This window comes from Salminus brasiliensis, chromosome 6 (assembly GCF_030463535.1).
Source record: "Salminus brasiliensis chromosome 6, fSalBra1.hap2, whole genome shotgun sequence".
Classification (NCBI taxonomy): Eukaryota; Metazoa; Chordata; class Actinopteri; order Characiformes; family Bryconidae; genus Salminus; species Salminus brasiliensis.
In genome coordinates this window covers 32,553,312-32,571,528 of record NC_132883.1, presented here as the reverse complement: position 1 = coordinate 32,571,528, position 18,217 = coordinate 32,553,312, and positions in this window count along the sequence as shown.

The window sequence follows — 18,217 nt, the reverse complement described above, 5'->3', positions numbered from 1 at the left end:
TGCAGACTGTTATCAATTTAGGGGAACTGTGGAGGTCAAGATAAGATCTGATAGTAAACGCATCCATCATTCCAATGTGTAGCATTGCTTCATGAAAGAGCCATATAAAGGAGTAGAATGTGTAATATGCTACATAACATCCAGAGAAGCCAGATATGTTTTAGGGGTGCTGTAGACTGATTAAGTCAAAACAATACTCTTCTAACATGATCATCAAAATCCATTTAATTAAAAAACACCTTGACAGGTAAAGCATGACGTGGTTCTACAATGCTTTGTGGTTGTGCTGGCATTGTTGGCAAAACTTGTGGATATGCAACACAATAATAAAAAGGAAAATTAATCTACTAGGATCACCACTTGTTAATTAGAAAATGTCCTCGCAGAAAAGCTTTAGTGAGAGGTTGTATGTAGAGCTGAGAGTTAGTCACTGCCAATTGTCTTTTATCAGTCAGTGAAAATTGTAATTTGTTAGTCAGTCACATTTTACATGTGTAATGTATTGTAATTCTTTATTATCAATCTATGAAAATGCTTCTTTTCAAAAGGTGTACTTAGTAATTAGATTATGCTATGTAATATAGTAATCATTTGAATTATGTTACAATTACATTTTTAACCTGATAATCAGTAATCGGTTACTGAATACATTTAAAGTAATCCTCCCAACCCTGCTCACACACACACACACACACACACACACACACACACATATATATATATATATACATACATGCACACACAAACAAGCAAGAAGACAGCAGTAAAGTTTCAGCATTGTCATTATTATTTAAAGATTAAACATTTTAATTTAATTACTTTGAGGTTCTGCAGTTGAAGTGTATGCACTAGCAATCAAACACACACAATTAGGACGGTGGACAGCCATTGATGCGGCACCTAGCGAGTAAAGAGGGTTAAGGGCCTGGCTCAAGGGCCTAACAGTGGCAGCTTGTCGAGCTCGGATATCGAACCCACAACCCTTTCAACAATAGCTTGGTGCTATAACTGCTGGGCCCCATGGAAATTGCAATACTATGCATTTAACGCTGACTAGCAGAAGTCAAGTTAAAGGAAGAATCTGTCTGTCTCAACTATTCACCCATCCAGTGCAGGCATACAAGAAATAATATGTTTAGACACAATTTATAGGCTTCCACACTGGTTGTTGGTTCCTATGAGCAGTAACCAGATTTTTCTCTCCTTCTGGCTTCTGTGGTTTTGATACACTTGTGTAACTTGGTGTGCTAAATGCCCAGTTTTGAGATCTGTTGTCCAGTTGCTTGTTAAAAAGTCCAGTTGAGTCTCATTTTAAAGCAGTTTCATTTATATGGAGTGCTGCTCAATCACTGTCATTGCATTTTTCTCTTACTCTTACACACAGTGCCATAGCGCATTGTTCCATTATTCTGTGTAAAATGCCAATGCTGATCTGTATGTGATAGAGCAGAGATCTTGACTTTATTGGGGACAGATGCCTAGTAGACTATTGGATCTGATTTGATTATTAGTGTTGAGTGTGAGAAGCTGTTTATTTAAAAAAATCCTTTGGATGCTTTACAGTTTGTAAAGAAGCCAGCACTTTCATGATGCTGTGTTAAACTGTGTCAGTTCTGCTTTTGGGAGATTTAGAGTGTAGCACATTTGTTTAAAATAGAATTCTAGCAGGATTTAAAGTGATTAACATAAAATATTTTGCATGTCTAACAGGTTGACAGCACAAAGCAAAAGTTCAAAGATATTTAACACATTGCTTGGTCCTTCAAATTTGCAGCAAGTGGCAGTATGCTCTGTGCTCGGTGTAAATAAAATCTTTAGAATGCAGATTCCAAAAGCAATAATGCCTTGACGTAAAGAAAACCTTCATAGCTCGTATCTTCTCACCATACACCTGTTTGGTTAAGCATGCCAGTACGGCTCCCTGGACCGCTTGCTGCTCACTCATGTGAGGCGAGCACAGGTTGTCCTCAGTGCTGCCCTCAGGCACTGCAATGTGTTCACAGACCCGGCTGGGGAAAGAGATGGAACAAGGCAAGGGGGGTAGTGGAGGGTGGGTATGAGAGGGAAAAGTGATGAAACAATGCCATGGCATTTCTATCTCTGTCACAGTAAGGGAAGAATCTTAAGGGAAAACTTAGTAATATATATATATACATATATATATATTTGAATGCCACATTTTATGCGTTACTTTGAAAGGCTACATTATCTACTTTACAATACCCAATATTGTAGTTATAAGGAGGACACTTTTATTGAAACAGATAGAAGCAACTTGTAGTCTGTAAACACCGTTAAATCTTCACTACATGGACAAAAGTATTGGAACATTTGCTCATTCATTGTTTGTTTCTGAAGGGTATTAAGAGACAAGAGTTTTAGTGAGGTCAGAATGCTGGATGATCATCACCCCACCTCATCCCAAAAGTATTGGATGGAACACCATAATTCCAGAGAACACATCCATTGCTCCACATTTGGACATTTAGACATATAGTGTAGATATTGTATGTTAGTATACAGTGAAGAAAAAGGAGGGTTAACAAGATTGTGAAGAAAGTCTGGACTAAAGAGATCTAGACTTCTTGAGCAAGATTTGCCCTTTGTGCATGAAAGTAATACTGCCTCCTCTGTCGAAGATGTTTTTCTTCAGCATGGCAGTCTGGATGTGACTACTGCATTTATCACAAGGATCCATGAGGGGAGGAGAAGACAATAGCTAATGAGAACTTGCTCCCCATTGGGCTAAGGATCCAGACAATGCAACAACATCTGTGCTGGCGTACTGATGTTCCCCCTCCCCAGACACAGACAAGGAGGGGGTTGGGAGGATGCAGGTTCACCTCTCCTACTCTTCCAGACACCCTCTACCTCTATTGTCCTCCTTCTTTCCTTCCCTTCTGCACTTCCAACAGCATACTGAGTGGAAAGCCAAGCTTGCTGAGGGGACTCCCAGGTCAAACCCTCCCACCAGGGTCACTGTTTTTGCTGGAAACCTGAATACCAGAAACATTTAAAAATGTCAAGAGTTTTAGTTAGCACTTTGAAGAGAAAGACATGGCCTAAAGAAATAGCTTTGGAAACCTGCTTTAAGTGATGTTTAATGAAAGGGTGTACAGGGCGGTTTAACACATGAGTAAAACCATAAGGCAGTATGTTTCCTTTTCCCCCTATGGAAAAGTGAGTTTGACCACATATTTAAAAGATGTAAAGCCAACTAACAAATTTTCATAATCAAGAATTTATCCATTCATTGATAGGTAATTCATGAACTTTTAACCTCAGAGACACAGATACTAAGCTATTTGTTGTAGATAGAAATATGCTGGAAGCTGAATCTGGGTAGCAAAATGCTCCAGAACATCAGGAGAAACTCTCAAGCCTGTAAACCTTCAAATACCTTTCTCACTCTCTCTCTCCTTTACAACAGACAGAAGCACACACTGACCCGCTCTAAAGGACACAGGACAAGTGGCTGGTAATTAAAATGCAATATCTGCCACCCTGGCCCCCTGGAGCGGGCACTCAGAGCCAGCGGTGTCGCCCGGGAGCCCGAGGGCATGAGGTGCCACCTGCCCAGCCATGCCACCTGCGCCCATCTTCTTTGTGAGAAGTAAGTATTTATACCACCTCTTCTGTCACCCCAACCCAACCGCACCCCACCCACCCCCCCACCACCACAACCACACACATCCCCCAAAAGCAGGTCTTCTGTGTGCCCCAGTAAAGCGGTGCGTTATTAGAATTAATGTGGTGCTGCAGAGACATGCCGCCAGGCCGGGAGTGGAGGTGCCGGAGGAGAGAGTCCCCAGCTCCCGAGCTGTCACACCAAATAAAAACGGTAGGGCAAGTCGAGTGAGGAGATGAGCATGGACGGCCACATGACAGCACTGTTCTCCATTGGGCCGAGGAGAAAGCAAAGTATTTTTCCTGTACAATCTGCTCCCATGCACATAATAGCCTGTTAAGTACTCACAGAATATATGACAGAGAACCACACAATGAGATCATTTAACTAGGGGATGAACCGGGTGTAGGGTGGGCACCATAGAGCTTAAAATTTAAGTTTTTTAAGAGTTTTAAGAGATTTAAGAGTTTTAAATTTAAAAAGAAATTAAATTCTTCCTTAAATATTCACATTAGACTTTCTTATGATTAGACTGATCAGCTATAAAATTGACACCACCTCCTTGTTTCAACAATAGTTTCTTAATATTGTCCATTATATCAGCTCCACTTACAAGATAGGATCACTTTGTAGTTATGTGATTACAGACTGTAGTCCATCTGTTTCTCTGTATACTTTGTTAGTTATTCAATGGTCAGGACCCCACAGGACCTCCCCAGAGCAGGTATTTTTTGGATGGTATATCATTCTCAGCACTTCAGTGACACGGACATCATGGTGGCATGTTAGTGAGTGGCGTGTTTGTGGTTTCATGGGGTGCATACAGAAACTTTTGCTACTGCTCCTGTCCGTCCCCTCCCTTCCTACTGCTTTTTTCGTACCCCCGAAGAATGCAGAGGAATCAAGCAGTACCTAATACTTCCAAACCAATTGCAGATGCAACACAGAACCAGCACATGTATAGGGGAATTCTGTCTATTTAATTGCATTCATTGTGAATGTTTTAACATCTGCCTGTTGCAAAGATGCAGTGAACTGTATAATCTCACTATACTTCTTGCATGTGTTTTGATGGAAATGAATGCCATTGCATACACTATGGGCGTGCATACAGTGATGTCACTGCAAGACGACTTCCGGGGAACATGCTCTTGTATCCTCCACTGGAAGGATAATGGGTAATTAATGTTTAAGCTGTTGTACAGAAACATTAGCAACACACATGATCTTTCACATGAACTTGCTTGAACATGCACATGAACTTGCATGACTAAAATTAGACTAAACATTTTAACATGTTAATATCTGAAACTATTTTATTCAAATACATTTTGCATTTAGTTAACTTTAAAATGCTGGCAATTTCACTGATATATTTGTCTAATTCTTACTCCAGAAAGCCTGCCTTTGTCTGAATTTAGTGGATGGCTAGGATCACATCAGAGGTCTGGGTGACTGGTGTTTCCAAATGCTTATGAGGCAAAGATGTTCACAAGTCACCAAATACAAGTCCAAGTCAAGTCACGAGTCTTTAGACTAGATTTCAAGTCAAGTCTTAAGATAATAATAATTAATAAAATACACAAAGCGTATATGGTGATATATAAACAAATAATATTTGCAGTAGACTGCAGACTACAGATAGTTTGTCTTGCATGTGTTGAAGTAACTCTACCAGGGAAGGCTTTTTACTTTTTTGGTTTTGGAGCTTTTGTTGCTGGGAGGCTTCGTACCCCACTAGCTCACGCATTAGGCATTGTGCCAATAGGTTTATGTTTATCTGCTCCAGAGAGCCCTGTTCTTTTGACAATACTTCTCTACAGGGATTAGACAAGCTGTGTGTGTGCATTTGCACATCTGTGTCAGCAATAGGTTCAACTTACAAATACAACTGAATGCATTTATTAGAAGGAGTGTTCACAAACATTTGGACATAAAGTGTATTTTAGGCCAGGGTAAGGAGAAGGATAAAAAAACAGCACTAGTTTGATGTTATTTGGTTTCAGTTATTTCAGTGTTTTTTTGGGGTTTTTTTAAATATAATTTTTAAAATATAGTTGATTTCAGTTAATGCAGCATTTTTGAAATGCAGTATTTTTTTATATTTTTTTTCTTACTTATTGTATTTGCATTCTCAGCAGGTATGATCTGAATCAAGACAGAGTTAATCTTGTGATTTCAATCAAGTTTTCTAGCCAATTTATTGTATTGTATTTGTACTTATTGTGAATGCACCCTATTGGTGTTTTATCTTTTGTCCTTGCGTTATTGTACCTTACCTATTCTGCACTGGAGCACAAGACTGTATTAGTATGATGACAATAAAGCTGAATTAAATTGAGTAGTGAACCTAATGACTGATACCTGACAACTGGTAACCGATACCAGGCAACTGATAGCTGATATTTGATAATTGACGGGTAATAACTGAGGCTTAAAGCAGTGTTTTATTGATTCTGTAAAGCTTCTTTGTGACAACACCAGTTGTAAAAAGTGCTATACAAATCAATTTGATTTGATTTGATTTGATTTGTTTTATGATCTTGGAGTACTTGCAAGAAGAAAGAGTCGAGACAAAATTGACTATTATGAGAATTTTTAATAAACTTCCTGGAAGTATACACCTACTGCTATAAAAGGTAGCCTGCACTCACTGTGGATGCAGATTTGTTGGAGTAGGTAGTAATGAGCAATGTCATCAATGTCAATTTTAAAATAAGTAGGCTGGAAGGGTATCATACTCTCATACACTGATGTCTCTAGAACATCATGCTTGCTAATCAGTACCATGGTTAGAGAAAAGCTTGAAAATGTGGTCATGTGTGTTAGTATTGCCATAACATCAGTAGAGAAAAGCTGATCAGAGATTTCATCTCCTCTTCATTGACTCCATAGACCCACTAATAAGCACCCTAACCCTATCATTCAACTGTTTCACACAGCCCTGTCCCACCAGGACAATCGGAGTGGCACATTATGTTAAAATGCTGCTTGTTGACTACAGCACAGCCTTTAACGTCAGTTTCCCCTTTCAAACTAACTTCTATGTTAGAAGATCTGGGACCTCATTCATCCTTGTGTCACTCCAATTTCCTGACAGACCACAAGCAGGGCGGGTTGGCAAGTGTGTCACACGCTCTCCCCCTTAGCACTGGAGCTTACTGTGTGTCACTCCCAGTTCTAGTCACCTAGTCATCTAGCCTGCTGGCCATCTACAGCAAAGACCATACTGAGAGCACATAGGGGATGCTGGTCTAAACATCTAATTATTTATGAATAAAACATCCAAAACTTTATCTGTGTGATCAGGGTCCCACTGGTTAAAACACCTCACAATTCAATTTGGTTTAAGTTCAGTATAACAATAAAAAAAGCAATACAACAACAGATAACAACAGAATTTAACACTGCAGCTTGTCAGAAGTTCCAGAAAAAGTGCTGTTATGCCAAAAAGTTAAATGTAAATTTGCTGGTACTGTGTACCGGTGACTATTAAACAACTCTGAGCAGTTGTGACACTCATCCATGTCTTTATGGACCATGCTTTGTGCACTAAGAAACTTGAAGCTGCTCACTGTCTCCACAAGAAAAGAACTAAGAAACTTGAAGCTGTCTCCACCATTGTTTCCTCCATGCACAGGAGTGTGTGCACTCTACTTCCCCTCCTAAAGTTAACAACCAGACAGTGGTCTGCTGGTCAGGAATGCCCATGATCTAGTTAGTGTGTGACTTATTACAAGTGTGTTAAATTTGAAGACCAGTCTGAATGGGATGATGGTGTCAAATGCAGAGCTGATCAATCAGCTGAGTCAATAAAGAGTGTTTGTTACCTCCAGGTGGTTAAGTGCAGTGTGCAATGCCAGGGAGGAATTATGAATTATTGTGATGGATTTGTCATGACTGACTAGGTCTGACATTGAAGGTGAACACTCACAGGGGATGGCACGATGCGAGAGTGTTTATTAACAAATAAAACAGGGGTAAACACAAGAAAACGCCTCCCCAACGTCCTCGTGGGATCTCAAACCCTGAACTTGAACTTGAACTCAAACTTGAACGCCAACACACCAGATTGGCTTAGCGTATTTACTATCATGAATACATCCACCTGAGTATGTTTAATTCTCTGCAAAGGGTAGCTAGTGCTAGCCCCTTAAATACCACAGCCTCAGGTAAAACGTATCAGTTTCAGCTAAACCATATGGGGCAGTGGTGGTTCAGCAGTTAGAGCACCGGGCTATCGATAACAGGGTTGTGGGTTCAATTCCTGGGCTTGGCGAGCTGCCACTGTTGGGCCCTTGAGCAAGGCCCTTTACCCTTTCTCCTCCCCGGGTGCTGGAGTTTGCTGCCCACCGCTGTGTGTTTGTGTTCACTACCACAGATGGGTTAAATGCAGAGGACACAATACTACAGTCAGTGGCTAGTTTTCAATATATTTTTTGATCAAAGTGACACAGTGACACATAAAATTCCAATAATATTTTTCTAATACTTTAGGGAAATAAATGGTAAGGTTATTTTACTATTTTCTCACATTGGCCAATACTTTTATGCAATACTGTAAAGTTATTAATTGTTTCCTAAAAAGGCCATGGATCATTGCTAAATTGGTTGTCAGACATTAAAGTTACTCCATCTCATCTCACGGACTTCAGTTCAGCATTCAACACCATCATCCCTCAGCACCTGGTTGAAAGACTAAGCGTGCTGGGCCTGAACACCTCCCTCTATAACTGGGTCTTGGATTTCCAACATGTAAGCCCACTGCTTTTCACTCTGCTGACTGTGCTGCAAAGTACAACACAAATCACATTATGAAAAAAAATAAATAAATAAATATTTGCAGATGAGACATCAGTAGTGGGCCTCATCACCAAGAACAATGAGACAGCATACAGAGAGGAGGTGCAGCTGCTTTTGGACTGGTGCAGAACCAACAACTTGTCTCTGAATGTTGACAAAAATAAAGAGATGGTTGTTGACTTCAGGAGAGTGCGAGGTGACCATGCCCCCCTGAACATCAATAGCTCTGTTGCGGAAATAATCCAGAGCACAAAGTTCTTCAGCATCCACATCAAAGAGAATGTATTCCACCGGATTTGGTCATTCCAATTTGTCATAAATCATCAATTAGCAAATCCTACTGTGATATATCTATTCTGCACAATGCAGTGACATTAGGTAGCTAAAGAGATAGTATGGTAGCATCAGCAACAGACGGTGGGAAGGCAATTTACAACCTTTAGTCACATTTTCACTGCCTGTGGAGTGACATGCAACAAATCAGAGAAAAAGATTGAGAAAGACAGAGAAATTAAAATGTTTATTTTAAAACAAATTTAATGTTTCTTGAAAACAAACCAGAATCTGATATTTTAAGTTGTACATAAAAAACTGTTATAGACCTAGCTTGTGGAGCAAAAAAATGTAAATGAGTTTATAAATTTAAATAAAGAATTACGATAGGGAAACAGACAGAAGACTGGACATTAGAGAAAACAAGAAATGAGACAAAAGGCAGACTGGGGACAAACAAGAGACAGGACCAGGCACAAACAGGCACACACCAGAGATGGGATGTAAGACAGGGCAGGAAACAGAGCAGAAAATGGGAGTGGAATGAATGTATGAATGCATGAAAGCAGACAAAACAGAACTCCTCACTGGAGACTGGACAACAGACTAAACAGGATACAAAGGAATTGTGCTGGGGATACAAATGTGAAAGAGGACCTGGGACTGGATGGGTGACAGAGACAGGCGTAGACAGAAAGAAATAGACAGGTGTCAACTTTAGAGAAATACACAAGTACCTGTCGATTCTGAAGAACTTAAGGCACTCTGGAGCAACGTGGGGTGGCGACTCTGGAGTGTCTTACATGAGCATATGGTAGAGCCTGAAGCATAAGCCCGATATCTAAGTGCTCTCATAAGCACTGAATGGTGCCAGTAGGCAGGCAGAAGTCCCATTGGCCTTGACTGGAACAGTGGACTCATCAGCCTATCAATAGATTGGGATTACTGACTGTGGAATAGGAGTGACTAGAACTGGGAACACAGGCTTGGGGACAGTTGCGTCTGGGACCACTGGCCCAGGGACAACAGGACATGGGAACAGGAACCACTGGAACAGCTGGATGGTGACAGGTGCAGCTGGGTTCTATTTGTCTGCATCAATGACTTTGATTGCAGGTGGAGCAGGTACTTGGCAGAAGGTTCTAGAGCTGTTGGCCAGGACAGCCAACTTAAACATCAGCAAGAAAGGAGATTCAAAGCTCTTAGACTGGGCTGCAAACTCAGTCTCTATAAGAAGGCTAGGAAACCTGGGGATGGCATAGAGGTTCTGTGGAAGGCTGTTCTGCAATGATGTCATTGGAGAAGGCAACTCAGCTGTGGCATTTTCATGAAGGCCACAACACTCATGACCAACTCCGTTGCCAGAAGAGCTGAGTTCCTAAAATGAAAATGCGTTGAACAACCTGTTTTGGTCCAATTCAGTTTAATTCAATTTGACCACTTTTCTTGCCTATAAAATATTGGCTTGTTTGAGTTGAACTGCGACTTACCTAGGCAGTTGGAATGAATGTAAATGCTAAGAGGAAAGTCATAAAGATGGGAGGCAGTAGGCCCCCATAAGTCTTTTCAAAATGACTTGAATATACAATAATATAAATCTATATAATCTAGTCCAGAGATGAGCGACAAACCCTCTTCATATTGCAAGTTAAATGATGGAAAATACCAGTATTACATGTTTTATGTGTGTGATAGTGTATTCATCACCTTAGCAAAGAAAAAACACATTACACAATTACACATTGAACATGCATGTAGTCTGCATCCCCAACACTGAATCCTCTTCTTTGTACTCCTCTGCCTGTATGTAAATTGTATGTACTTGAAATGATGTTTTAGTGCCAGTGGCACTGTCAGTGTTTGATGCCAGTGCTAGTTCTAATATACCAATAGAATAGTATCACTGTTAATGCCAAAATGCTAATACTAAATGCTAATGCCAGTACTACTGCTAAAGCTGATGTGTTTGAGCTAATGCAACTCAATATCACAAAGGTTAAAACGCAGGAAAATGTGAAGGCTTGGGGTGGTAGCCCCCTCGACGATTAACTGGAATGAATATTCAATAGGAAAGTAGTTCTTAGTTGTAATTTAGTCCCCCTATAAACTCCATACAATCTAGCTATCACTTTTTTAATGTAATCTTAACTTATGAATTTAATATTCAACCTAATATTTAATAGAAAATTCTAATTTTTTTTCTTTTTATTAAATTATAATTTAATTTTCTTTCTAATACAAAGTTAATACTGTCTTATAATAGTCCAAAACATAGAGTTTCACAAACTCAGTTGCATACTGTTTTCCCTATCTACTAATCTCAATTCTATGATTACTACACTTAGCAATATCAAGTGTTATAGGTAATGGCCTATTGGTAATGTAATATATAAATTGCACAACCTTGAATGGAAAAAGGTGGACTGTGTAAAATTAAACACAGCAATATAATCACAGTAAAATGAATCAAGCCATCAAATCAGTCAAACTCAGCAATGTAAACTAAGCTACAGGGAAATACCAATCTAAACCTGTGGTATATAAGCTAACAGCAGAAGTCAAACACAACCACAGTCAATGAAATTGAAATTAAATGCAATAACATTTAAACATCCTTAATCTTCTCAAACATAAGCCATCCTACATATTTATTTCACTACATGGTTTGTAAAATTGTACAGAATTATCAATAGTTATTATTACCATGAGACACTCCTTCCCTGTTTCCTACTTTCATATTTTCCTTTTGTAAATGACATTAAGATAAAAGAAAGGAGATTAAAATAAAATGTACACTATTACGGAATGAAATGATTGACGAGAAGAATAATAAGGGACTGTAACATATGAAAGGACTGTTATGTGAGAATTGGTCTCAGCCTGCAGTTGAAATGGAATTCACTTCAATACAACCTGCCGTACATACAAATTGAGCTCCCCTCATGGACAGCATGGTACATGTGCATTTGTTAACAGGTTTAAGGATAGAGAACCATAAAAGAACCATGTTGAAGGTAGAGTACATATTAATTTTTACTTTGTTTCCACTTTGACCAATACAGCCAATACACTGATCTCAGCCCTAATAATGAGTGATTCATATGTACTCCCTGGCTTCACTGTACACGTACACACACACACCTAAACAAGCACTACACCTTTGTCCAATCAAAGCTGAATGAAATCTTAGCAAGACAAGGTTTTTGTACAGTGTCTAACTAGTTCTAGCAAAGAACCAAGGGATCACACGTCAGTGGTTCTATGTACATCTCATTGTTATGTAAAAGAATAACAGCTTCTGACAGGTGCTAGGCTCCCACAACCCATTCATGTAATGCCTCATTTTTCTTATTGCAGGTTAGAAGGTGAAAGCTTAACTGGCTATTACTAAAATACCAATTGTAAAAAAAAACATTAAAACGTTCATTGGTAACATACATACAAAAAAATAAAGATATATGAAGCCAAACCATTCATTTAGTCTGTAGCAAAAAATAAGAAGTGGTAGGTGAGGGCGCTATGCTAAGCAGCAAGCTGTCAGTACAGTGTGAATGGCAGTAGAGTCTGGATTTCTGCTATTGCTGTGCTTCTCCATAAATGCCTCAGGGCCACTATGCTGTCCACCATGTGCTGCTACTTCCGCAGAGAATGCATGATTTGTGAACTCTTGCTGTCTTTGTAATTTCATCAGAGTAATGGTATTATATATTTAGAATTACTGCTTCTTCTTTCATTCTGCCTCTAAGCTGCTCTGACAGACATGAAAAACTTGAATAAAATGTACATCAAGCGCCCACACTTGATTAGATTAACACTTTAACACTCACTGGAATTGGGACGGGGACCAGGAAAATATTGTGCTCATTTATTCATTTTTGCTGACGAGTCACAATACATTTTTAACGACCAGTGTCTGACCTCCCTTAGGTCTCCAGTGCTTAGGGGGTTAATAAAGTCGAGCAGTCTGATGCCGAGAGAAAACAGGTGAGATAACCAAGAGGAGCAAAGGGATAGTGCAACATTTAAAAGGAACGATAAGGCAAAGGCCTCATAACAAAGGACCCTCCCCTCCCCCAGTAGGAACCTGTACGAGAGCTACCCTAGAGAGGCAGAGGGGAAAAAAAGACAATGTGAGAGAGACCAAGAATAAGATGCTATTCCACTTACATTCCAAATCTAGCAGTCTCCAAGGGACAATTACAGAAGTGTGGTAGCGGTAGTGTTTTTTCTGCATGCTCTCTGGCGTGCATATTAAAACTGTCCCCATGACAGTGCAGAGAGAGACAAAGAGTCAAGGCAAGGCAATAAATGTTTAATAGAAGGTAAACTTTGTTATTTTTTTCTATAGGCTTCAGGAAAAGGGAAATTGCCTTGTGATCGTGTATCTTGGGCAAACTACACTAAGATTAGATTGTGTGTGTACATGTACACTGTAAGTGAGTTTGCTTGGATGCATCCAACAAATCTACTCTTTCTCTTTCTGTTCCACTCATCCGTTTGAGACTCTGATATCTTGAGGAGTTAAACTTTTTTTATTTATTATTTATTAATGCTAAGGGTCCATTTGAAATGGCTTGTGATTTGGACACAGTGACCTTTAAAGGTCTTTCAGGAATTACAGCCTCAGAACTGGCAGCAAGTGTCATTGAAAGCATACAGCTGAAATTTTATCCTGGCATTCATGGCATTTAGCCATGTTCGTAAGATAATTCTGATGGCAGGGAATTTTTATTTTGAATTTACATGATTCTAACAACCTTCTTTGGCAAAACATCCACTTGTTGTCTACAAATATTTTCCAATTTGTTACCAGGTAACAGTTACATTGATCACAAAAAAAAAAATTGGCATTATATAAGTTAGTGTTGTATAGATTATTGTAGAAGTATGATCAAAGAATTACAGTGTCCTGATCTCTATTTGTTAAGAACTTTGCTTTGCTTTCGGCTCTTTGTTCAAAACTCTCTCACCTCCGGCATCTATTTACACCAGTCATGACTTGATAATAAGTGATTCATAGGCAGTCAAGCACAACTTGGAAGAAAAATGATATCTATCTATGTATGCCTTTTTTTTTTTTTTTTTTTTTACTCCACATGAATTATTTTTGTCTAATTGTTCACTCTTTTCCTACAGCTCTTTGTCAGAGGCCACATAGGAGAGAGGAAAATTACAGACTACCTGATAATTAGCAAAGTTCAGAGCCAAACTCAGATCTAAGCGACGCAAGCAGCTCCCCGCCACCACTAGCTTTCTCTTAGCAACTAATTAAGGCTGCCTTAAAGGGCTCTGGTTGTGGAGGATCTAGATGCTGCAACATCACAATCAAAAAGGAAATAGGGAGGAAAAAAATAGCTAAAAAGTGGCTTTTAGTAGTGTTTTCCGCAGCTTATAAACGGAAATGTAAAAATAACATGGCTATTTTTGCAGCTTTGTTATTGTTTCATTCATTAATGATTTTTTCCTAATTGAAATAACAGTGGTGATCAGCATTGCATGCAACTCCAAACATCAAGGTATGCTCAGCTCATTATGGACATTCATTATTTGGAGGACCATAGTTGTATAAAAGAATATGGCAGAACCAAAAAAAAAACAAAACAATAATAATAAAAACAGAAGTGCCCAATGGGTATTAAGAGCAAATTTGTAATCTCCCATGGATTACTTTTATTATAACAATTTTTGTGATTTTTAGCAATTCTGTCCTGTACCGAGATGCCTCATCAAATGTCATTACTCTCACATACTGGGTGCTAAAAAATATCTATAGAGACCTTGTTGTGGGATTTTTTTTCCTTTTGTACCATAATAATATGCTAATGTATATGCTAAAGTAGTTGTTTTAAACTGTGTTTAAAATGAGTTTTGAAGGCTATTGAAAGGTAAATTTTAAATCTGATCACAACAAAGGTAATACCTTGAAAAGATAAATTCCTGTTAAAAAACATAATAAAAAAACAATATAAAGAAAATCAGACCACAGTGAGAACTTTACTTATTAGAACACCTAATTTCTACAGAGTTGGTGGGTGACTTCTGCAGCCAAATGTGCTTGATACAAGAGAAGAGAAGTCTTCTTTGCAGAGAAGCTCCACTCCAGGAGTGTTTATGATGCAATCCAGGAAAGATGCATGTGGCTAGGGAGTGGATGCAGAGGCAGTCATTATTTTCAGAGCAATTACGGAAACCTAAAGTCCTTGATAACAAGTGCAAATATTCTGCATAATTAGAAATACACCACAAACGGCATTATTGTCAGGAGAACACCAGTATATAATGAAGCAATTATAAATGAGTGGCTGAGCTCCTGTCATTAATTTCAGCTTTTAAGAATGCATATAGATGAGCAGATGCTATATGTTTTAGAAAGGGAGCGAGAGATGAGAAAAAGGGTGGCCTGTGTACTGTGTCTTTAAAAACAACAATGTCAGACATTTTATGTGTTTTAAGAAAAGATATTCAACAACTAATACTTCCCAGCACCCAATATAGCTGGTCACACACCCCTTAGCAGCAATGACTGCAACAAAATGCTTTCTTTTGTTGATTAGTGCCTCACAATGCTGTGGAAAATATTTGGACCTTGATCCTGGACAGTTTATGATTGAATGATAAGAGCATTCACTACTGTGGGGACACCACAGTTAGTACAGATTAAGTCACTCCTTCACTTGCCTGAACAAGTATCAAGATAAGGTGCAAGATTTTTATTTGAGAGCTATTACGACAGAAGTGGTTTACACATAGAAACAGAATTAATTTTATTTCAGACTTCAGTTAACTATTTATCAACAGTATCACTTATGACTAGACAGAGAGAGAGAAAGATTATGAGGAATATTTCTTATAAGAAATGTATTGATCCTTCTTTGAAATGCATGCTACATTCTTTTAAACCATGCTATCTAAAAAGTAATTACATGCTCAACACTTGTTAGCCAGAGAGAGAGAGAGGGAGAGAGAGGGAGAGAGAGAAAGAGAGAGAGAGAGAGAGAGAGAGAGAGAGAGGGAGAGAGAGAGAGGGAGAGAGAGAGAGAGAGATGTCACTCTGCCTTCTTAAGGTCCAGGGAATTGAACTCAGAAGACGTCCTTTGCAGAAATACATTCTTATTAATAGGCAGACACATGCTACAGGCATGCTACATCATTACTGTCTTGAGAATGCAGTGGTAGAGAAAGAGGCAATTAGACTGGGGAAGCTGCGAGGTTGCTATTATTTTAGCATTTAATGACCAGCCAGTACTGCAGGAGCTTGATGCAAAAATAAGGGTCTCAGCGCTAAAATTATGCATTATATGGCAGATCTTAGCACACCCCCTTAGACTCTCTCCTTCACTGTGAATAAATTTACATGGGAATGCTTATTTCTCTCATTTAGGCGGTGAAATTAGAATATACAATACAAATACACTGGTGAAAGAAAATCTACATGCTGTTCTGCTTTTTAATGAACCTATTCCTCTCTCTTTACATATCCTCAGATCAGGTGTCATTTTGAGAAAAATGATGTATTTGTGTTTTTAATAAAATCTCAGCTCTATACATAGAAAGTATGATTGCTGATCTAGAAACAGTTGGGCCAGGTGGTTCATAGAAATAATTTTCATGCAAGGCATGAAATAAATAATATTTTCCTTTTGACAAGTCATGTCTGAAAAACTTGCAATTTGCCATAGTTACATATTATACATATATCCATATATTTTGGTGCTTGCAATATGTCTTGGCATCAGGAATACAGCTAATTTCTGAATTAGAGGCCACCGACATCCAGAAGAGTCAAGAGTTACGAGAAGCTTGTCTCAACTGCTGAAAGATGTTCATCATTCTTGATCTGGCTCTGTCGAGCTCTGGTGTTTTAGTGCCTCTCGCCATTAGGTGGAATTGACAGGCCAAGAAGGCAGCACACAGCAGAAACGTGTGAAATTAAGGAGGGCATGGGGGAGTGGGTAGGGAGAGCAAGTGGAGTGTGGCCATCATTTAATGTGCAATTTATCAGTTTAGGCTGCACCTCATTATAATGGAGGGATATCGGTCCTGCTTTCAGGAGGGATGAGATGCTATCTTGTCTGTTCCTCTGTCTTTCTCTCTTGCTTTGCATGCACCTCTTAATGTTAGATGACAGCATGGCAGCCACATTTAAAAGAGAGAGATGGGGTTAAGGGATTTGTATTATTATTATTATTATTATTATTATTATTTCTGAAACTCTCAATAAATATATGCTACTGTTGTTCTCTACACAGGTAAATAGTGCAGCTATGAAAAGAAATATCTGTGAACACCATGCATTTTTATACACTTGGTCCCTGGAGAATGTTACAAATGTACAGGTCAAAGCATAAACAGTGGTCAGTAGGACAGTGAATGTTACAGCCGTACTAGCTGGTCCCTTTAATACTAACCACTCTCACCTTTGTTAGCCTGCCGTGTGGACAAGCAGGGCAAGGAAGCCACCTCTGGTTGTGCTTTTTGCCAGAGCTCTACCAAACTGCATTACACAGCAGAAAAAGGGAGGTTAATGTTAAATCTCTTAATGTTAAATATATATATATACCACAATTAAGATTTCTCTGTCTTTGATCTGTACATGGGAACTGTTGAATAGACCATATCCTTTTGAAATCTACAGTTTTGGGTTTCCCTTCAGCCCTGTCATATGTTGGAAAACTAAATTTCCCTTCCTTGTTGACAAAAAAGCTTGATGTATTATGTAAATATTCTAAGTACTGCAGTTGATATATAGTGAAATGCAAATGTTTGACCATTCCTTTTAAATAATTTTCTAAGAACAAATATATTATCAAAACACAAATACATTTACAAATAAATGTAATAACATTGTTCTGCATATATTTATGTATTTTTTTAATTTAACATGGGAAAAAATAAAACATGTAATATTTTGCTATATTTTATATTATACTTTATAATATTTTACTAACATTCGGCTGATGTGTTTTTTCTCTGTAGTAAAAGTAAAAGTGTTCTCACTTAGAAAACCAACAAAACATGTCTTTTGACCAGGAGTACACAGGACACAGTTACAGAAATAGCTTAAACAATATTAATTCTAAATCATAAAATGAAGTTGAAAATATTGTGGACTAGAAGGTAAAAACATGCAATAAAACATACAATATAGCCTCTTTTAAAATCACAGCAGTGTTATGAATATGTGGTCTGATCAGTGGCTCTGATCTAAAATCACATCTGCCTCATCAATCTAGTTTTTCTTTTCATATGTGGACTTAACCTCTCTCTGATCAAGATATGGCATTCCCTATTCCCTATGGTATTCCCTTTGTTTGCAACTTAGATCACTTGTTCTAGGGACATGTGGTTGTCCATGCAAGTCATATCAGCTGTGGAAGAAACTGTGAAAGCCCCTATTTTAAATTGGTGTACTGATGAAATACGGAGCCCCTCAAAATCACCTCAGTGCTGATCTCCGATATTAACGTTGACAGAAATCAGTGTCACAGACATCAGGCACAAAGACGCAGGCCA